Source organism: Capsicum annuum, chromosome 3 (genome assembly GCF_002878395.1).
Source record: "Capsicum annuum cultivar UCD-10X-F1 chromosome 3, UCD10Xv1.1, whole genome shotgun sequence".
Classification (NCBI taxonomy): domain Eukaryota; kingdom Viridiplantae; phylum Streptophyta; class Magnoliopsida; order Solanales; family Solanaceae; genus Capsicum; species Capsicum annuum.
The window spans coordinates 6,382,211-6,399,813 of record NC_061113.1 but is presented as its reverse complement, the minus strand read 5'-3'; the positions used below and the strand labels follow the sequence as shown (position 1 = coordinate 6,399,813).

Sequence of the window (17,603 nt, the reverse complement as noted above, 5' to 3'; positions counted from 1 at the left end):
GATTTTCTTCCCCAAAACAGCCGCCCAACAATACCACCCCCCACGTACAAGCTTTCCCTTTACGTCTCACCGCAAGCTCGCCGGAGGTGATGACCGGTGAGCATCGAATTTCTTCCCAGATCTGCCGCCATCGAACACTACAACAGCCGCTACCAACACCGAGAAACAGCCACAAGCCGCCTCTTTTTTCTAATATTTTTCTTTTACTACACAGATCTGGTCAAAGCCATTTGGATGGATATTTGAATTAATTAGATAGTGTGTTTGTCTCTGTTTGCTTTGCTATTTTATTATCACTGTTATTGACCATTTTTTTTGCCTTAGTTTGCTGCTTTGGACTGATTTTTGGACGATTTTTGTCCTTCTCATTTATTTACACGGATAGTGAACAGATACTACACATTTGGCCAATGAAAAAATTATTATTAATTTTGAGGCCTCCGTAAACAAAACACGGACTTTTTACGTATACATACGTAATAAATAAATATTTTTTGGGAGATGATGAAACCTTATAACAATACAAGATTTTACAATTCAGATTTTGACAAGACGATTTAGGACGGCCAATTAATTGAGCAACCATTTCGCAGTCATGACTTTATCTGAGCCCGCTTTTTAACCAAAAAAAATATCTTTTTAAATATTTATATACACACATACTTGTTCAATTTATTTTGATTATTATTTGTTCGTTACTAACATTTTTACAAATGTTTATACAGGCTATTTGGATTACTCGTCGAGAGTTGCATTCAAAGAGGCCCTTTTAATTTTGTATTGTATTTTTATATTTGTACAAATGTTATTATAGTGAAAACTTTATTTTTGGGGTGTTGGGCGGAATTTTCTTTATACAACTTCACCTCGCGTTTATACAAACTTAGGTCGTTAACGTTTACACTAATAAATTAAATTAATCAAGTTAGTTTACATAATTTGACATCATAAACATTGTGCTCTTTTTTGTTAAAGTAAACCTTTTACTTTTTCATAAACTTTAATCAAACAAAGAACATTATTTTTCTCTTTCTCTTCATGACATATCAAGATATACTTTCTTTCACACAACATAAAATACTTTTCTTTTCATATGTATTTTTATACATATCTTTTACATTTTTTATAATAACATGTTTTATTTATATATTTAATATACATACATCTTTACATAATTTTAAACATTTATATTATTTTATATTTAATACATACACTTCTACATTATTTTTTATACCTCCTGCCTCTTTGAAAAATTTAGTCTAGCCGGGTGCCACATTTGTGGATTCTGAAGGATACCTAACCCCTTCCCTTCAGAATAACTTGAACCCTTACCTAGAATCTCAATTGGTTTTTTGTAGACTAAAAACATTAATCACATGTTAATACTTCAATAGGTTTCCTTATTTTCCTTAAAAATTAGGTGCCGACTCTGTTCAAATTTTTATTTATTTAGAGTCCATAACGTCGTGCTCGTTTTGACCTCCGGTAAAAATAGGGTATGATACATATCATGTTACGACCCAGAATGAGAAAGATGTCTCATCTCAAATAAAGGTTGATGAAGAGATAGAAGATGCCTTCTGGTGTTATCATATATCCGTCAATGACGATGATTCTCAAGAGGAATAAGATGTTGGAGATGCTCCATCGCAACTTGAAGAGGAGTAAAGGCCACAATAGATCCCTTGAATGAAGTTAATCTTGGAACCGATGAAGAACTAAGACCAACTTACTTGAGTGTGTTTCTAGAAGTAGAGGAGAAAATCACTTATATGGACATACTCAAAGAATATATAGATGTCTTCACCTAGAGCTATAAGAAAATGCCTGGCTTAGATCCAAAAGTAGCGGTCTATCAGTTGGCGGTTAAGAATGGTGCTCGCCCTGTTAATTAAGCCCAAAGGCGCCTTAGGCCAGAGTTGGTTCCATTAATTGAAAATGAAGTTAACAAACTCATTGAAGCTAGCTTTATTCGCGAAGTCAAATATCCCACATGGATTTCAAGTATTGTTCCAGTAAGAAAAAAGAATGGCCAAATTCGAGTTTGTGTCGACTTTCGAGACCTCAACAACGCCTGCCCTAAGGATGACTTTCCAATTCCCATACCAGAGTTGATGATTGATGCCACCACTGGTTATGAGGCAATGTCCTTTATGGATAGTTCATCCGGCTACAATCCAATCCGCATGGCACCAAAGGATGAAGAACTCAATCCGCATGGCACCAAAGGATGAAGAACTCACTGCATTTCGTACGCCCAAAGGTATTTATTGCTATAAGGTGATGCCTTTTGGTTTGAAGAACATTGGCGCCACTTATCAAAGGGCTATGCAGAATATCTTTGATGGCCTGCTCCATAAAAATGTTAAATGCTATGTAGCTGATCTAGTGGTAAAGTCAAGAAAGAGATGCAACCACTTTAAAAACCTAAGAATGGTATTCGAGTTGCTTTGAAGATATCAACTTAGGATGAATCCTTTGAAGTATGCCGTTGGAGTTACTTCAGGAAAATTTCTTGGCTTCATTGTGCGACACCGAGGAATTAAAATTGATCAAGCTAAGTTTGATGCAATTTTGAAGAAGCCCGAGCCTCAAGATATTCATAAGTTAAAAAGACTTCAAGGAAGGCTAGCATATTTAAGGAGGTTCATCTCAAACCTGGCCGAAAAATGTCAACCATTTAGTCGTTTCATGAAGAAGGACACTCCCTTCAAATGGGACCAAGCTTGTAGTAATGCCTTTGAGAGTATTAAATCATACTTAATGAAGCCACCAGTTCTTGCGGGACCCATACCTGGGAAACCATTGATACTCTACATCGCAACATAAGAGAGGTCAGTTGGAGCACTACTGGATCAAGAAAATAGTGAAGGCAAGGAAAACTCTCTTTACTATTTGAGCAGAATAATGACGCCGAATGAGATAAAGTATTCTCCAATTGAAAAGTTATGTTTGGCATTAGCCTTCTCGATTCAAAAGATGAAGCACTACTTTCAGGCTCATGTTTTTTGGCTTATCTTGAGGGCAAATCCCATCAAGTTTGTAATGTCGAAACCAGTCTTAGTGACCGACTTGCAAGATGGTACCTTCAATTTCAACAGTTTGTGATTGTGTATGTTCCCCAAAAGGCTGTAAAGGGACAAGCATTGGCTGACTTTTTGCCAAACCACCTGATACCTGATGATTGGGAACTGAGCGATGAACTTCCTGATGAAGATGCAATGTTCATTAAAGCTAGACCCCCATGGAAGATGTACTTTGATGGTGCCGCACATCGAGATGGAGCTGGTTCCGGTATGGTGTTCGTCACTCCACAAAAAAAGGTCATCCCATACTCTTTTACCCTAACAAATCGTTTCTCTAATAATGTTGCTGAATATCAAGCTTTAATACTTGGACTTGAGATGGCAGTTGACATAAAATAACTGTAATTACGAGTCTTTGGTGACTCCCAATTGGTGATCAAGCAGCTTTTGGGAAGCTATGAAGTCAGAAAGCCTGAGCTACGACCATATCATGCTTATACATAAAATTTGATAGGGTGGCTTGGAGGAGTAACCCTCCAACATATGCCAAGGAGAGAAAATAAGCAAGTTGATGCCCTAGCTACTCTGGCTTCAACCCTGACTCTTTCAAATCAGACCCAAGTTATTGTCCGCCAAGAATGGTTAGTACCACCGTCAGATGAGGATGTGGAAAACAAAGTTTAATACCTCGTTGCCGTGTCTGAAGCTGTAAAAGAAGATTGGAAACAACCTATCATTGATTATTTATGCTATGGGAAAATTCCAGAAAATCCAAGGAGAAAGACTGGCATTCGTCGTCGTTCACCTCGCTTTCTTTACTACAAAGACACACTGTACAGAAGATCGTTTGAAGGAGTACTCTTACGGTGTTTGGGAGAGAAAGAAGTAATTCAAGCTTTGCAAGAAGCGCACTCGGGAGTTTGTAGATCACATCAGTCTGGACCGAAGCTCCATTTTCATATTAAAAGGATGGGATATTATCGGCCAACGATGGTAAAGATTGCTTGGACTGTGCTAGAAGATGCAAAGCTTCCCAATTCCATGCAAATTTCATACATCAACCTCCAGAGGTACTACATCCAACTGTAGCGTCTTGGCCATTCAATGCTTGGGGAATGGATGTTGTTGGTCCACTACCAAAGCCTTCTGGTGGACACTTATACATCTTGGCCGCGACAGATTACTTCTCAAAATAGGCCAAAGTTGTTGCTCTCAAGGAAGTAAAGAAAGAAAATGTTGCGAACTTCATCCGAGTGAATATCGTCTACCACTTTGGAATCCCTCAATATATAATAACTGACAATAGAAGCCGTTTGATAACAAACTGATGAATAAGATTTGTGATCTCTTTGGCTTCAAGCAGCGTAAGTCTTCTATGTACCATGCTGCCGCCAACGGTCTAGATGAAGCCTTCAATAAGACTTTATGCAACTTGTTGAAGAAAGTCATCTCCAAATCCAAATGAGACTGGCATGAGCGAATGAAAGAAGCTTTATGGGCGTATAGGACAACTTACTGTACACCGACGCAAGCAACTCCATACTCACTTGCTTTTGGAGTTGAAGCAGTCCTGCCACTTGAGCGTCAAATACCTTCTTTGAGACTGACTATTCAAGAAGGGCTCACCGATGAAGAAAATGCTAAGTTGTATCTTACGGAGTTAGAAGCTCTTGATGAAAAGAGGCTGGAGGCTCAACAAAATCTTGAATGTTATCAAGCCCGGCTATCTCGTTCTTTCAACAAAAGGGTTCGCTTGAGGTGTTTCCAAGTTTGAGATCAAGTCCTTGCAGTAAGAAGGCCCATTATCACTTCTCATAAGTCTAGGGGCAAATTCACCTCAAAGTGAGATGGACCATATGTCATACAAGAGGCATATTCAAATGGTGCTTACAAGATTGTCGATGAAGATGGCGTGAGGGTTGGCCCCATCAACGCCAAGTTCTTAAAGAAGTACTATCCTTGAAGGAAGATGACACTCTTTAAGGCACGAGTATAAACTGTATGGACACTCCTTAAGGCATGCGTATAAACTGCATGGACACTCCAAGGCACGAGTATAAACTGCATGTATACTCCTTAAGGCACGAGTATAAAGTGTGTGTCTACTCCTAGACCACAAGAGTATAAACTGTGAACGGCTAAAAAAAAAAGAAAAACATCATTAAATAAATATCCGCTAGGTTGAAAACCTCGAAAGAGGCGGCTTAGCCAAAACTTAGGACACAATAAAAAAAATATTTTAAAAAAAACACTCACCCAGAACTACGTTGTGATCCTCTTCATTGAGGTACGTAGGCACTTGGAATTTCATTCTGAGTTCAGTTGCATGAGTGTAAAAAAAAATATGTTCCTGCAGTATCTACCACATGGATACCAAGTATGAAAACATTCTAATTCAATTTTGGACTCACTCCACGTATTGGTAGCTCAATGGGGGCAAACTCCAATGAAATATGAGCTTCATTTACATAAGATGAAGTCTCTAAAATCCCCAAATTTGAAAGTTGAACCACTCAAAATGTCAAATTTGGGAGTGAAAGTTGACAAAATTTCCAAGTCTTCAAATCAAGGCCTCTCGTGGGTTTATCCTTAAAAGGATCTCAAAAGTTTCATGCCTTAAGGTGGACAAAATTTATCCCTTTGCACCTTAAGTTGGCCTCTCGCGGGTTTATCCTTAAAAGGATCTCAAAAGTTCCATGCCTTAAGGTGGACAAAATTTGTCCCTTTGCTTATCCTTAAAAGGATATAAAAAATTTTCATGCCATAAGGTGGACAAAATTTGTCCCTTTGCACCTTAAGCTGGCCTCTTACGTGTTTATCCTTAAAAGGATATAAAATTTTTCATGCCTTAAGGTGGACAAAATTTGTCCCTTTGCACCTTAAGTTGGCCTCTAACAGGTTTATCCTTAAAAGGATCTCAAAATTTTCATGCCTTAAGGTGGACAAAATTTGTCCCTTTGCACCTTAAGCTGGCCTCTCACAGATTTATCCTTAAAAGGATATCGCAATTTTTATGCCTTAAGGTGGACAAGATTTGTCCCTTTGCACCTTAAGCTGAACATTGAAAAGGGCTCATACTTAAAGAAAATCACTGCACTATCTTCAAGTAAAATTGATCGGACTTAAGGTGACGGAGGCGAAGTAAAAATCTCGCACCTTAAGCTGATGTCCACCGTCTTCAAGTAAAATTGGTCGGACTTAAGATGACAGAGGCGAAGTTAAACTCTCGCACCTTAAGCCGATGTCCACCTCTTCAAGTAAAATTGGTCGGACTTAAGGTGACAAAGTTAAACTATCGCACCCTAAGCTGATTGTTGCATATTGCTATCTGTTTCAATTCTCCAAAAAAATAAAGAAAAAAAAAAGAGAAGAAACAAGAAAGAAAGCAAAAACACAAATAGAAAGGACGTTACTTATCAAAGCGTTGTGATCTTAAAAGTTGTATATCACCAACTTGGATTGAGACAAGATGCCTTGATGAGAATAAAGCCCTCAAAATATGGTTTGAGAAAATAAAAACGCCCTTTGGTGGTGATGGTCCCACATCAAGAAATAAATTATTTGGTGAGGCAATGCAAATCTGGAATCCTTCGTCAAGATGGACTTCAAAAAATCATCTAGAACAATAAAAAAGGTGTTAAAATCCAAATTTTTGATATGTTATACATGCATGTTTCCGACATCTATAGGATCAAGCGGATCATAATTTCAATACTCTCACATTGAAATATAATTTTTTTGGGTGATGTCATGTAAATCTGAAATTGTTGATGCATCAAAACTCAATGTTGATTTCGGGATAACACCTGAAAATATCTCAATTTTATTAAATTATAAATTTGGATATGTTATAGATATTTGTGTCTAGTTTCACAAAAATCAAGCGACTTGTAATTTCATCTTTCCTACTACAAGATATGAAAGTTTTAGTAAAGATACGCAGATCTGAAATTTTTAGCATGATAAAATTCAGGGCTAACTTCAAAGAATTATCGATAATTATATTGAAGGAATTTGAAACTGAATTTTGGATATGTTATATATCTCGAAGTCTAGTTTCTATAATATCAAACGGTTTATGATTCTGATATTACTACAATTAGATATGAATTTTCTACCACTAACATGCTGTGCTGAAAAAAAGTGACGAAAATAAGAGAAGAGTAAGAGGAAAAGAAATTACCTCAATATTGTTGATGGCTTGAAAACCCCAAAATTGATATTGAAAGGGTGGAAAAACTACCTCTTTTTATAGAGTTGTAGGATGGATGTTTTCTTCTCCAATATAAAGTCAGATTGGAATAATTTCCATCTCCAAATTCAAATTAGAGATTGTTTCCTTCTCCAATATAAATTCAGATTAAAATAATTTTCATCTCCAAATTCAAATTGGAGATTGTTTTCTTTTCCCATACAAATTCAAATTAGAGGTTGTTTCCTTCTCCCATACAAAGTCAAATTGGAGGTTGTTTCCTTCTCCAATCTAAGTTCAAATCGGAAGATTTTTATTCCTGATTAAGTAAGGCGATGAAAAAGTCTTCCAAAATCTGTTTGAAATTGAATATCATGCCTCACCAATGGGTCTTAAGTGTAGAGATTCATGGAAAAAATGAGAGTTTTGAGAGGCAATATCAATATGGTTCGGCTTTAAATTTTTGAATGTGGTATTCATAAGTATGAGGATCGTTGAAACACGAAGAAAACATGCTTAAATAATCATACTTCAAGGCTAGTCTCCAAAATATTAAATGTCTCGATAAGTCTTGAAGTAGAGGGCATTTGTGGGTGATGCAATTTTATTAAATTTAAATCCGTACAAAATTCGAATTATATTAAATTCAAAATATATTAGTCCTAAATAAATATTGTGGATTAATATAATTAGATTAATTATTTAAGTTCAAACATATATGGGTTTAATTAAAATTCAGTTTTTATTGGGCTAGCCCACATATATGGGTTTAATTAAAATTCAGTTTTTATTGGGCTAGCCCATTAATTTGGGCTATAAATAATGAGTCCACTTTGCTAAGCCCAAGAATATGTCATATTCTAAATGCCCAAATAAGTGTCACGTGTCAAATGACGTAGCATGCCAAGTCAAGTGAAGGAGCCAATAGGACCGTGCCACATGTCAAACTGATGCAGCAGACGCATAAAATAAAAGCCCATAAAAGGCGCCACATCACTTAAATCTGATTGGTCAAAGGAAGTACATATTCATCATGGCTCTTCCTTTCCTACAACTATAAATAGGAGTCTCATCTAACAAGTAGCAAAAGAAAACTCGTGGATCAAACGCCATAATTTCTCTAAAAAACTCAGATATTCAAATCAAGTTCATCAAGATTCAAGATCTAAACCGCAATATTCAAGAACAAGCTCAAAAGCCCTTGAATTCAAGCACAAGTTAAGATCAAGTCTCTTAAGTCCATCAAATCAAGTTCAAATTCAAGATTAAGCTTCAAGCCCTTGAATTTATATTTGAAAAGGCGAATCAAAGGATTCATAGAGATTGTAACACTCGCATTGAAATCAATAAAAGTGATTGTTGCAATATATATTTTCTTGTCTTGAATTATTTATTTTTCGATCTCGAAAATTCTATTGTCCAACACTTCTTTCTCATATTACCCTTAGTATTTACTTAAATAACTATTAAGATTAATTTTGTAAAATATACATGTAATTAAAGTTTTTAATGGATGTAAGTCAAAATAGAGACAAGTATAATGAAAAGGAGAGTATTAAATGTTATTCATTAATCAATACATTTTCTAAAGCATTAAGTCATTTGTTACTCTTTCCGTTCAATAATATTTGTTCACAACTGACTTGACACACATGTTAAAAGCAACAAATATTAGGAATAATTTATTATATCACCCTTTGAATATAATAGATTTCATGTCTTGAAAAAATGCAGTGAGTGATAAATAGTACTTCCTCCGTCTCAAATTGAGACGACACGTTGATTAAGAAAAATAATTAATAACATGGTTAGTTTACTATAGTATCCCTATTAAATGATGTTTACATTTTAATTTGAAGAAAAAGTAATTAATGCAAAGGGTAAAATATGGAAAAAAAAAATTTGTCATTTCTTGATTAATGAAAAAAGACAAGTAAAATGAGAAATCAAATTAGAAAATTTGGGACGGAGAGAATATTTAATAGCAAAAAAAAAAAATGGGTAGAAAAGAATAAACTATCCATTGATTTTTTAAAATAAACAAGTATTGTTCGATATTTATTTTTAATATAGTGGACAAGTATTGTTGGATAGAGTATATTCAAAGGGTGATATATTAAATTACCTTATTATTTATTACTTTATTAAGGTGTACACCAAGTCAATAGTAGACAAGTAAGATATGACAGTGATCATAAGAAGCTAGAACAGGTCTCACATCACCATTGAAAAAATCCGAAAATTAGACACATTGTTTCTATTGGTAACTCTGAATCTTTCTAATGTATAGAGCTTTGATGTAATAGATGGACCAGTACATCTGGAGTTCGGAAGGTTAAAAAAAATAAAACACTATGCTCTCTAAAAGAAAGTGAGAATAAATCTGTGCAGAACTCACGGCTTAAAGAAAGAATCTGTGCAGACCTTAGTAGTTACCACCAAACAAAAATTTCAAACAAGTGGCCACGAAGAGTAGACGGTAAAGATTGGACACAAGTTTTGAGCAGGAGAAGATGCATTTTTTGGTGTACGGTGCACCAGGTCTTCATGTACATAGCAAGGCCATATACAGAAAAACAATTCTTTCTTCATCAGCTAAGTTGCTCGGACTCAGGTGCGGGTGTCCGATACGGGTGCGAATCTAGAGGTCAGATTCTTCATGATCTCAATTTTAAGATTCGGGGATATGGATCTACTTCTAAGTATGGATATGGGTGCAGAGATTCGGCTGGAAATAATTCAACTATCAAAAAAATAGAGTTAAAAAACCTAAATTATGAGATATCATGTGGAAAACTTGAGAAAATATTGATCAAGAGGAGAGATAAAAGGAAATTCAGAAACATAGAAATTTCTATATTCAATGAATTCCATTTTCTTCAATTTCAAATTAACTATTGTTTGGATTATAGAAATCATTAAATATGACAGGACTTTCCTGTCGATTTTGGTCAAAATAGCCAAGGATATGCATACTTGAGGGTGTCCACACAACCCATCCAGCCAAAAACGTATCTTTTCCCTTAATAAACTCCTTTTTCCTAATAACCAAAAGATAACGAAGGTGACATCATTCCGTTATCCACAAACTTATCAATAAAAAGAGAACTCCTATGATGATTTGAGCATCTTCATCTTCCACTGCCTGATAGTTTGTATCGGGCAACAATAACTTCTCCCGATAATGACTCTATGTATAAAGGGCATTCATATTAAATATTATTAATCTCTTTTATCACTAATCCTCTCCTTAACCATAGACAGATATTTTCTTCTCCACGGTACAAAACTCGGTGAATAATGGGCCCATAACAAAATTTGTTTGTGAGAACAAGGTTCAAACCAGTGACCTGCACCTAACTTGTTGAACCTATCAACAAAACATGACCTAAGGTATCACCTCCAGCTTTTAATTCATCAGCGGAAACTATAGGAGCTCATTCTGGATAGATATTAACCAGCACCTTCCAGTGGTCCCACACTCTGTCACTTCTTTGAAAGATTTCTCCTCTACAATCAACACCATTTTACAGTACAACTTCACTGGTGCTTTGAATATCTAAATCACACGACTTCCTTTTTATTATAAATATCTAAAAGGATTACCTTAGCTGAAGAGTTATACAGATTTTGACGATGTAGGACATAATGCCTAAACTCCTTGGCTTCTAACCCCGGGAAATGAACATATTATTTTATGGTAAGGAAATGAGCATTTTTCTAAGAAGGTGTTTCAATAGAAAAACATCAAGAAGTTGCATGATCAAGGACCATAATTAAAAGGAAACAAAATACAAAAGAGAGTTGTTAGCCCCTATATATTGAGACTCCATATCGAAACTAGAGTGCTATTGATCGTCTTATCAACTTCCTAGAGATTCCAACTCACTATTGAATTAAGTCAAAAACACATAGGAACATATTCGATAAAATATAGGCCACCGGGCAATGCAGACATACGCGTCTGGTTGATTCCTGATTTCTCTTGCATAAATAAGATACATTGACCAACTGAAAGCCCCTTCTATTAAGGTTGTCTAATCATCAGTAAGGAGCCCAAGAACCCTCAGGGGTTGACCTGGTGGTAATTGGCTTGAGCTTTGGGGTGCTCCCTTTCAAGGTCTCAAGTTTGATTCCCACTGGGTGCAAACAATTTCTGAGGGCCATCGGACTGGGTGAAACCCTGAATTACCCGTGGTGCACTTGCGGGAAACTCCTTGCCGAGGGTCTGTGCACCCCCGGGATTAGTCGGGACTCGAAGAGTCTCTCGGACACCTGGTGCAATTCAAAAAAAAAATCAGTAAGGAGCCCAAGAATTAGGAGCTCACAAAGTACCTAGTTCTTATAAACCACTTGTAGATCTGTAAAGAGAAAAACTTCGCTCGAACTAATCAACTCATGAAGATGAGTGGAATTTACATCAGACTCTTGCATAACCAACTCATGTACACCTGAGTTCTACAGAAAGTGGAAGATACTAAAGTAATGAAACTAAACTCCCAATCACAGTATGAGATTTTACTTGCAAGAGTATACCAAGTTGACCATACTTCTCTACTAAATTAACATGATGGCGGAATGGCGCCAAATACCCAGCTCCGTGATAATAAAATCCAATGGTTGGTATGATCTACTACCATAAGCTCATCGAAAAGAACATGCATTACTTAGTGACATGAATTTGATATCAATATTCAAAACTTCCAAATTCCACATTACAAACTAGTGTTTGGTCGAACTTCACCAATAATTCACAATTTCATTATTGAATCTTTTTTAACTACATAGGATGCTAAACGCCAATTCTCGCAGATTGCAATTCTAAATTCTGCGAGCATAAAAAAGAGCACATTAATCCTGGAGCTGTGGATGATTGTGACAGGTAAAACTGTATAAAATTAGTGTACGTAACCAATCCCTCCCTGCTCCAATGCACACAGTTGAATACATAATAAAGTCCTTTAGCATTCTAAAACCCCAAAGTTGAAATCTTTGACACTACAACCTCAAAATTATAGCACTCTAAAAGCCAGAGTGTCAAAATCTTTGACAAAACAATGGGAAAAATTATCAACAAAAACACGTTAAACCCAATTCTCTTATAAGTACACAGATTGCAATTCGAAACTTGGAACCAATGCACACAATTGAAAATATACTAAAGACCTTTAGCATTCTAATACCCTAAAGTTAAAATCTTCAAAAATACAACTCCAAGTTAAAATCTTCAAAAATACAACTCCAAAACTATAGCATTCTGAGTGAAGTTACAATCTTAAACAAAACAATAGAAAAATAATCAACAAAAACAACTCCCATACACCATTAAAGCCAAAAAAACAAAGATACACAAAAGCTTACTATTCAGTAACATCTTCAAGAACCATGTTAACATAAACATCAAACCGTCTAAGTGTACCAACAAGCACCTTATCACCTATTCATTATCACCCAAATCTTTGAACCAATACAACGATCAATCAACTCTGCAAAATTAAATACATAAAACTAAAAAAACCATCTCATAAAAGTAGCAAAAAATTACATCAAAAAAAAATAAAAAAAATCAAGAACATAAATAGCACAAAGTTCAAGAATGTACCAGAAGGAAGAAGTTGAGAAGGGTTGTTGGAAGACAGGTTGTTGGAAGACATAGTTGAGATTGAGATTTCACAAAGGTTTTCTCTTTTTAGCTTACAAATTGTTATGGTCGCTGAAAAAGTTTAGGGGCTTTTGTGTTAGGGTGATTTGTTGGAGGGTTGAAATGGAAATTTTATATAATTATTGTTTTTTTTTCTTCTTTATGAGCTTAGATGGGCCTTTGGGCCTGGACTTTTTGACAATGGCTGACTATTGGACTGCTAATAATGGGCTTGTTAAATAAATTGTGATGAGGAGTAGGCGTATTGAAATTCATCTGGGTGAGTTCCCAACAGTTTTCCCCCTCAAATGCATTATGCTGCAACAACGCAACCAGTATATTTTACCTTGTCTTTGAATGGTTATGTCATATGTGTTTCAACATAAGATAGAAGCATATCTAGAATGAAAACACCAGAAGATAAAAGTTCCATATCTGACAAGTACAAATGAAATTATGCTTTAAGCATATCCAGAATAAGGCCTAAATGCAAAAGGATTATGCAAGGCACAGAAAGATAGAAGCAAAGAGATATCCAGATTTCTGTTCATTGATACGAGTTAATGATCAATAACACACCTAAACTATCGCTTTTCGCAAGTTTCACACCTCAATTATTGATTGTTCCCTTTACCTACCTAAACTATCACCCCCTTGGTATTAAAACACACCTTGATGCTGAGTTGGCCGAATATTTGCTTCCAATTGGCAACAGATGCATGTAGGCCAACTCGGCATCAAGGCGTGTTTTAAAACAAAGGGAGTGATAGTTGAGGTATGAAACTCACAAAAGATGATAGTTTGGGTAGGTTAGTAAAACAATGGGTAATGTAGGTATGAAATCACAAGAAGGTGATAATTTAGGTGCGTTTTTAACCATTAGCTCTTTTTTCAATGAAATATATAATTTTGTGAAAACAAGGAACAACAATCTTACAATAATGTCATCTCCAATTGATCCACTGCTTGGCTCATAGCATGAACACTTATTTTCATTACCTGAAGTGTCACAGCCAGCTTTTAGTATTCTTTACACGCGCAAACACTGTTTTCAGAAAGAAACTAACATTACAGATGAAATCGAATAAAAGATTCACCCAATTTTCTCAAAGCGGACACCATTTTAACATCAAAGTAGATAGTGTAAAAGCTTTTAACATGTAATGAGATAGGACCAAGGACTCATGCAAAAGGCTGCATAGACGGTGGAACTGTTTAAACCCTTTGCTTGCGACATTACCAAAATAGGTATGCTACGTTACATGGTAAGAAAATAAAAGGAAGATCGTTACATAGCTTTTTCCATGCCGGAACATAAAAAAATAATAATAATAATGATGATAAATAAAGCAATGAATGAAAACAAGGTATGAATGAAAACAGGGTCCGGAAAAGTGACCAACAATGAAACAAGACAATTATACTTCCAGCGAAATAAAGGAGAAAAAAGAATATATAAGGATCCAAATACCCACAACTTGTCTGCCCTAGCTTCATGATTTCGAGGAAGCTTGCGAAGCTCCTCGGTCAAACGGATGCACTCAGTCACCTTTTCAGGAGAAATAAAATCTACAGCGACGTTGATACAGGACTGTAAAAGATGAACACACCAAAAGTCAATGAGCAGACCTTATAAAAGTACTAGATTTATGGTTCACTAAGCTAAGATCCTACTATTGTAAATCATATCAGCACTTCACATTTTCAGAAAAATGAAGTGTACATGCCTACAAATGATGTGCTCTTTGAGAAAATGAAGACATAGTTATCTATTCCAACGTTTGATGAACAATAAATTTTCCTGGTTTCTTTCAAGCCAGAAACTTGAATTTTTTTCCGTCCTTAGAAATGATGAAAAGGACTTCTTACAACAAAGAATACGTACAGATGTTTACACATTCATAGCTTTCTTCCACACCTTAGCTTTCTTAAACATGTATAGAGAAACCAATGAAAGAAACTACACCAAAACAACATAATCACCTAAATTGCAGCGAATCATAAATCATACCAAAACAAAGCATTTCTTTTTAAAAATACGAGTATGCAGCAAGTAAACTTCTTAAGGAGAGATGAGGATAAAATAACAACGATTGAACTTCCTGTAAGTTTTCACAAGTATTGAAATCTTTATATCCCAAGTTAACTAATGGAATGTTTTTCAATACAAAGTTTAAACAAATCATTTTTTCACATTAACATCTTCTTAACAGCCAAGGAATTCACAACCTAATAAGTTGATGCAACAGTGAACACGTATGGGCAGAACAAGTTTATATGCGGCTACTTTCACATTTTCTTTTAAATTTTATTAGCGTGCATCCAGTTAATCATACTTTTAGTATTTTAAGAAATCAAACGGAATTTATATTTGTATGACATTGTTCAGGAGCACATAATGGATCACTCACATGATAAAATCTTGATCTCGATCGTCTAGCTTTACATAACTATCAAGTATTTTCAGGCATAACCAACAAGCTCGAATCTACAAGCAAACCAACATGCTCTTCAAATCAACTAAATATGAACAGGGTCCATTTGCGGTTAAATAACATGGTTCTCTCCTAATGAAAATACTAAAGACATAATTTAAGAAAAACATCAAGGATCAAACACGGACACCACTTCCGATGGCTTTTACTCATCACCAAAACAGACCAATCTTATACATTATATTGCTAGAAATGCATTTAGTCATGGTAGTTTTCTTTTAAAAAAAAATGAATGAATTATGAATCCAGTAACTTAGCACATATTTTTCATGTAATCCTCCTAATGAAGAAAGCTTGAGCAAAAGATAGCATATTAATTTTTGGTAGACTGACCTTTTGGAGAGCAGCGAACTGAAACTGAAGCCCTTCAGTTACAATTCTACTCTCGAATACGAATGATTCTGAGTTTTAAACACTCGATTTCGGGATCACAACAAAAAAAAAGTGATAAGCTTTGCTGAGAGGAGAGATGCGGCGGAGGATCAAAAGCTTTGTATTTATAGAGAAAAACTAGGGTTCACTTTCTTGAGCGGGAATTGGTCCTTCAATTTGGGTCTATTCAACTGTTCACGTGATTGATACGGACACAACACGAAAATGGAGTAACATATTCTGCCATGCTTAGTGAAGCTTGTTGTTTGCCCAAAAATGGAAGCGGCACTTTGGGAGGGGGAAAAGATTTTTCTCTTTTTTATTTTAGGCGAATTTTTAGGATTCTAAGGGTACTTTAGGTATTTCGGATAGATTAAGTGAGGGTAAGGTGGGCAGTTTGAGGCAAAAAGTATAATAATAATAAAAAAAAATAATGAGAAATAATGTATTTAGTTTATTAATAATTTAGATGCTCAGCCGAATGTAAGTTAGGCGTGGTTTCGTAAAATGTACGAGAATAATGTAAAATATAATGTATTAATAATATTTGTATTATGTATGTTTGTATTAGTTATATATGTATTATTTTTTATACATTATTTGGTTTTATGTATAAAAAATAATATATCTTACATAATTTATATAAAAAGAGATGTTTCTTTACAAAAACACTCTTCTTTTACTTTGTACATTTTTTTTGCAATAAAATTCTTTTGTCATTTCAAACATAATTAGTATTGTTGAACTAGTATATAGAGATTTAGGATTAATTGCAAGACCTTCGTCTTGAGCATGTAATATTACGTTGACGGATTGACATAGTCGAAACAAAAATAAAATACGAGATGTAAAAATTAAGGAATAGTCTCAAGATTTATTTTTTTATCTTCTTAAAGACCCTCAAAGCAAAGCAAAAATATATTGCAGTTATTTAAATCAACTATTCGTTGTTGTAAATTAAAATGACGCAAAAAAAAATTGTGAAATATTTTAAGAAGATTCACTATTGAAAATTAAAATGGCGAGAAAATAAATTGTGAAATATTTTGAGAGGAAAATTGAGGGTAATAAGGTCATTTAACAAGTTAATGCATGTGTTAATAGTCTTTGTATTACTAATACATAGGAAATGGAGTGTACTACTAATACACACTTTCATACACAATATAGTGTATAACTAAGGCAAAAAGTCTACCAAAGAAGGTACTAAGGACAGTGTTTGCTTTGATGTATTAAAAATAACATGAATTAAATAATTTCTTTAATTTTTTTACAAAAATATCTTTCATATATATGTTAGAAAAGATGTGATTTTTTTTCTAAGAATAATAGTGTCTTTAGTCATGTTAATGCATGTATTGGATCCATTGCATTGCTCATACCATAAATTTTGAGGTATTAGCAATACATATCTTAATACACAATAGAGTGTATAACTAATACACATAGAGTGAAAAAGTCTAGCAAACAAGGTATTAGTAACACACATTAAAATAATGCATACATTAGTTTTTCAATATATTAAACACATTAGTTTAATGTGTATTACTAACACCTTATTTGGTATATTTTTGCACCTCATGTATAACTAATGCTTGCATTAGTTATACAATCTATTGTGTATTGATGTGTGTATTACTAATACTTCAAAATTCATGGTATTAGCAATACAATGGATCAAATACATGCATTAACATGATTAAAAGACACTATTATCCTAAAAAAAAAAATCACATCATTTCCAACATATATATAAAGGATATTTTTGTAATTTTTTTTTTAGAAATTATTTAATTCTTGTTATTTTTAATACATCAATTCAAACACTGCATAAGAAAAATACAAGCATAGGTAACACAAGCATTACCAATACAAAT

General features: G+C 34.6%; 1 long non-coding RNA gene across 1 annotated transcript; it reads right to left on the bottom strand.

Moving 5' to 3' along the window:
* Positions 1–10,973: 10,973 nt before the first annotated feature.
* LOC107853987 lies at positions 10,974–16,030 on the bottom strand. Its single transcript, XR_007053346.1, has 4 exons — positions 15,688–16,030; positions 14,335–14,450; positions 12,580–12,704; positions 10,974–11,493 (listed from the first exon to the last, which is right to left on the bottom strand). It is a non-coding gene; the product is annotated as an uncharacterized LOC107853987 (long non-coding RNA).
* Between the last annotated feature and the right edge of the window lie 1,573 nt (positions 16,031–17,603).